This window comes from Teleopsis dalmanni, chromosome 1, assembly GCF_002237135.1.
Source record: "Teleopsis dalmanni isolate 2A chromosome 1, ASM223713v2, whole genome shotgun sequence".
Classification (NCBI taxonomy): Eukaryota; Metazoa; Arthropoda; class Insecta; order Diptera; family Diopsidae; genus Teleopsis; species Teleopsis dalmanni.
Window position 1 is genome coordinate 169298010 of NC_051846.1, and position 6813 is coordinate 169304822.

Here is a 6813-nt window from a genome sequence, read left to right on the forward strand (position 1 = left end):
CACCTCACGTGATTGCTGTCAATAACACTTAACATCAGATTTACTTTACCCAAAGATACACAATCAATCCTCCAACTCCGGATTTAGTAAGCTTGTAAGTTATTTTATATTTTGCTCAAAAATTTTATATTTGCCTTCACATATTGTGTTTATTTAAGGCAACTGAATGTGAACTAAATTTGATTTAGTTTTTTTAAAAAATAATTTTTTATAAGTTCTGTAAACTACGTAGGTTTTTATTATATATTTAGTTTAAAAGTTAATAGTCTATTTTTTATTAATAAGTTATAGTGCTGCTATAATAACTTTAATTCTTATTTTAATTAATGCAATTTCGGCTCCGAAATGGATGTGTTTTGCTTCTAAATTAAAAATACTTACGAACTTAAAAGACTCTCTTTAGAATATTCTAACTAAAAGGAAAAGCTGTAGACGAATAGGGTAAGACTTGAACCCTAAATTAAAGGCTTTTTTTGGTTCCGAAATATATGTGTTTTGCTTCTAAATAAGAGAGGTTTAGGCTCCTATAAAAATTTTTTTTGAAACATTTTGGTTAAACGGGAAAGCTGTAGTCGAATTGGCTAAGAAATACTGAAACCTGAAATTTCAAGTTCAAATGCTAACCTTGAATTTGTTAAAACTATTATATACATTTTTCAAAATACTATAAAATTAAGAAAATAGTTTATATCAAGAAAGTAATCTCTTTCGTCATAATCCGTATATAGTTTTTGGATTGTAAGTTACAGGTATTGAACCCTCCCAAATTTGAACTATGGACTCACTTGTTAGCACACAAAACTAACATACATTTTATACTGGTTTCACACAAGAGTTTCGTTTGTAATTTTAGCTGTCAAAAGTTTTCATTTTGCATTGAAAGCAACAACAATTGACAGCTAAAATTACAAACAAAACTCTCATGTGAATCTAGTGTTAATTTGCGCTATTCACTTTTAAGGCTCAACTATTACACTTGCTGTGCTATTAATTAGAAGTAATGCGTAAATCACAGCTATATAAATTAACTCAAACATTATAGGTATATGGTTGTTTTCTTTTCATTTCAACACGAGTGTTAGTAGAAAACATTTCAGGATATTAGCATAAAAACTTTTACATTGGATTTAATTAGAAACTGGTTTATATTGTTTATTTAATTATACTATGTATAAGTATATGTCATATTACACATTATTCTATATACATTATTAAAGTTAATAATACTATAGAAAAATATAAAAATTAAAAATTGTCATTTATAATTTAAATCAGTTTAAGCCTTTATGTAATGATATCATAGTCAACAATTGAACGAAAATGTTTCAAAGTAAAACCTAAAATTCCAAGAGCTCTTCAACTACTGATTTCCGTAAAACATACACTTCAGCTCATTCATTATGCCAACTCAGGTGGGTGCTCCCGATATACAACAGCAGCATAAATAATAGATGAAAAAAAAACAAGAGCAAAAAATGAAAAATAGAAAATAGAAAATTTCAGAATCAATGAAGCAAAAAACGCCTTAAGCATCACTCAATTTGAAATTTGCATTAAGTGAAGTAGTCATCAATTCTAACGACCTCACCACTTCCATTATGAGCACAGCACTGTACACCACTATTATAATGGGGGTATAGTCATTATTACCATCCATCCTCTTTCGAAACGTCATCATTATTATCAACGTTAGGTTCTCATACTCATTTACATGAAACGTAAAAATCAACGACATAATCGTCCTCATTAACGTAGCGCGTTAATATACTGGAAAACCTCGTCAACTCATCAACGTCAACAGTTTTCCATAAAATTTACTTGATTTTATATTTTTATTTAGAACTCAGTATTATTTTTTGTTCTTATTTTGTTAATATGAGTGCATGGAAACTTCTGCTCCAAAACGTTAATATAAATTTTAGCGGTCTTTATTTGTGCTCAACCCTTGGATTTTTCTTCTTCTCAGCTAAGCATTGCCATTGGGTATGATAGACTGAATATCTCTGAATACCCTGTGTTTAAAAAATATGAAAGTGGGATAAAATTATTATATTGTAGCACTTGAATTTTTGAAGGGGTTGTATAAATTATGTAGCTTAATAACGCGATCTGCCATTATTAAAATCGAGGTGGAGTATGGACACCCAACACTCAGAACATTTGAAGTACACAATTTGTTACTAATGGCGTGTGGCAAGAGTCGTTAGCTAAGCAAACGAATTTGTTATTACATCGTTCTCAATAAGGATACCAAAGGAAATCATTACGAAATGAAAATGAATTGATTATTGGTATTACAGAAATATAATTTAATAAATACTTTTTTAATCTCAGTGTAATATATATATTATTTAATTAAATATTTTTTAAGAAATTTTACTTGAAAGATTTTGTTTTGAGTAAACTATTATCTCCGCCTCTATTCCCTCTATTCTCATTTTATTTGGTAACCACATATATAAAACAAAGCTTTGCTCTCCTTTAGTATTTCGATTTGAAATGTTTTTATTTATCGCTCCCATAACTCTGCAATTATAAAAAGATTACTGGGATAACATTCTAAGATTAACACAATCCAAGTCACTTATTGGTACCTCCAATAATTCGAGAAATCAGAAGTGATGTACCTACCAAAGGAAAACTTGGAATCATCACAGGAATCCTAACAGGGCACTGTAAATTGAAATATCATCTTACAAAACTGGGCGTATATACGGATGCAAACTGTAGATTCTGTGAAGAGAATGAAGACTAAGCCACACATGTGCTGTTAGAATGCCTGGGTCTAATGCACAAACGGTATAGACTCCTGGGGATGTATACTCTTAGGGTTGAGGCAATAAGACTCTATAGATTCCATAGTACTTGCCATTGACGTAACAGGGCCTACTCTAAACCCAGAAGGCGGCGCAATAGTCCCAACGATCGCAGTGTTCCTTTAACAATAATAACTATACAATTAATAATAAATTATTTTCGCAGGAGGTGAAAAAAACAAATTAGTTCCCTAAAGAGAATTGGAATAAAATTTTACACACTGCTGAAAATGTTCCCCATTCATTTCCAAGATGATCGTTTTTACCTACCGAAAAAAAACCACTGATATTAGATATTTAGTATTCAATTATTGGTGACATGGTCCTTTCACTGAAGATGCGGACAATCTCTACCGTGTTTTCAATCAAATAAAATACCTTTCTAGCTGGAGTACTTCCATTTGCATGGCGAAGTGTCGATGTTTCTCACATTGACACAAAAAAAAAATGAAACAAAACGTATTTTCCATTGTAGTAAATCTCTGCTGATTGACAAAACATATTGGTTGAAATGATATTGTTTAAAATCAAACAGTCTAACATTTTTATGATAATAGCACAGACCCCCAGCAGTTAGCTTATTCTTTGGCTACCACAGCTTTATTCATCTGAGTTATGCTGGATCTTTATGGGAAAATAAATATATTTAGTATATTATAAATATTTTGTATTAGCGATAATATTATTATTAATATATTTATATACATTTTTGCTATAAAAGAGACAATCATCCTTATTTAACACTACTTAGTTACTAATGGTACCGTTTTATTTCCAGTGAGAAACTAATAAGTCCTCCGATAAAACAAGAACTTATGAGACACCAACTCAAATAAATAATAAATTTTTTTTTTATTTTTTTTTTTTTTCATTTTAACAGTATGGGTTTATTGAATCACTTTAAATTAAAGGCTAACAATAAGTTTTAGAATCTTAAAGACTAATAACATTACATTACAAGTTATTTTATATTAACATACTATAATAAAATATATAATGATTTGTAAATTATTTTAAGGGGCCTCTAAATAATTAGCCAGGGCTTGTTTACCAGATATCATGGCGTATAAGTTGAATTAATCAGGGTGATCTTTAGGAGAGCAGGATGGCGGGTCTATCATTCCATTTCAGTTTATAAGAAGTTGTCATATTAGCAAGAGATGTAGCCAGAGGTGTAAATAACAAAATGAAAAGATAATATATATTATCTCCACTTTTAATGTAATTTACCATATCATTTGACTTCGCTAAATTTTTGAAAATTGTTATTGTTAATATATCTTGCACATAAGCATAGAAGAAACAAAACACATATATATTAAGTTAATAATTAACTTAAAACTTGAAATATTTTGTTAAAAAAAAATTTTATTCTAATACAGTTTATTTGCAAATATGGTATAGAACTTCCTGTAAAAGCATCCCTAGAGTGCCCATTATGGTACATCAACATAAAAGTTAAAAAAAAATATATATATAAACTTTTTTCCGGTGGTAAATTACATTGAATTCCCACATCGCATAATCATAAAATCACAAAATTATTATCAGCAAATATGCAAAATTACAAAAACGGAAAAAAATTATAGAGAATACGAATTCAAAAGAAATTCACTTGAATAAAATTTATACCCCACAGCACAGCAGCTTGCATACACCTACAAAGACTAAAAAGTATCTCGTTAGTAATCCAAAAACAACATACATTGAGCAAGGCAAAAAAAAATATACAAAATTAAAAGCATAAATCGCAGAACTGCCCTCCAGTGAGGCGAAAGTAGCAACAACAACAACACTAAAATGATAAATTTTTATAATCGTAATCAACCTGAAGTTTATCCTTTCTACTCCAACAACAGTTTTTACACAATTTTTTCTTATATTTATTTTTTCTTTCCATCATTATTACTTTTTTGCAACAATCAAATACAAAAGGATATGCATAATTTTCCTCTTTTCATATTCAGCCAGCATCCTTATGCTTTATACAAGCATTTTCTATTTCATTTCAAAAGCAATACGCTCATTCGCTCTCATTTTTTTTCGCAACTGCAATTTATTTATAAAAGCAAATGAATGAATCAAATACAACAAAAAAAAAAACAACAAAAAATTATATGCAGAGAAGAAAAAGAAAAAATAGATACAAATGAAAAAAAAAATATCATCGAATAGCACAAAAAAGCACTAAGTATGACGTTAACGAGAGGATATGAAATTATTTCGATGATGATTATGATGTTGATTTTTAATGGCGGTCTGATTTCCATTTTTCACTTTTTCCACTCAAGCAATAACAATCAGTAGCAGCAGTAATAATAATAGCAACAACAAAAACAACAATAACAACGATAGCGATAAAAACAACACCAAATAAAATGCATATGAATTTTATTGTGCACGCGCGCAAGTTACATTCTAGCACAAGATTAAGAACATAAACACACATCCACACACACACACACACTCTTACCTTCATTGCAGCAACCGCCATAATTGTACAGCGTTTTTTTTTTCTTCTTCATGCACAATTATTTTACTCATTATTCGTAAGAGTGCATAGCCGAGTATGGAATTTAAGGGGTTTGTGTGTGCGTAAGCGCGATTAAATTTATGCAAATATAAAATCAGGGTAAAAAATGATTTCAAGTTTTTGGTATCAGCAATTTTTGAATATAAAAAGTTCTGGATTTCTTAATTATATAAACGTTTTTTTAATGAATTGCTGTTTTATATTTGAATAAATTTATTGAGCAAAAAAAAAGAAGACAAGATGCATTTTGAAATTTTGCTTGTTTTATATAACCCAAACCACAATTTTAATTTAAATGATTCAAATAATAACTTAAGCAGAAATTAAAAATTCATAGATTCTTTTAAAAAATTTACGATAATTGGTTTTTGCTCTGTCATTCAATAGGTTGTGCTAAAAAAAAAGTAATAGTAATTGTTATATAAAACAAAACGTTTTCATTAATTTATTAATATTTATTTTTCGTCTATAAAAAAACTGTCATTAAATGCAACACATACATACAAAAGAAAGACTGCACTGAAAATCTATAAAAGTTAAGATCTGTTGTCACAATTCTTAATGTAAACTGATTGTAATAGAACAGAATTGGCATGCGGCTTATCACAGCGTTTCTCACTAGGTATTGCGGAGTTAAAAATCATCTATCGAAGCTAGGTGTTACTAGAGACAGCTAGCTGTAGACTTAGTTGCAAAGAAGAGAAAACAGCATAACACATTCTGTGTCACTGTGATAGTCTCGCCAGAGTCAGACTTCGGTACTTACTGCATATCCACTTATAACAGAGTTAGGCAACATCACTACAAAGAATATAATGGCGTTCTTAATTGCTACTCGTCTATGAAACTAAAATGGGTATGTCACAATGATACTCAAAGGATGCAGTGACGTGGTGAGAAGTTCCCAACCCGTTTTTAAAATCTAATCAAATCTAAACTACTTGCATATATGAAGATTATCGATTTAATTTAAAATTCTGATTTGGCGATCTTATATAAAAATTTCCAATACTTTTTCGGAACCGAAACAAGTACATCACATTCACTGGTGATTCCAAATTAAGTCATGAAGTTGGCGTAGGTAGTATTGATCTCAACAATAGCATCCAGCGTGGTTTGAGTGAATGGCCTACGACCTTTTCAAGAGACGATCATACCATTAGAATACTGGCTCATATAAGCTTTCCGAAAGTTCTTAAAGATATCAACGTCATGTATACTAATATTAACGTAGTAATAGTACAGTATACAATTAATAACAGTCTTTAAAATTAAATAAAATAACTAGTGAGAACTACTGACAATTAAAAATTGGATAGCACTTTATGCGGTGTATGATCTTGCTGAAATGAATGGTTACAAAATTATTGATAATTTCGTAATAGCTAGCCCAACAGATTAGATCGTCATTATAGAATTTGTTAGTCCCCAATTTAAGCATAAATTAACAAACTAATAAAATCG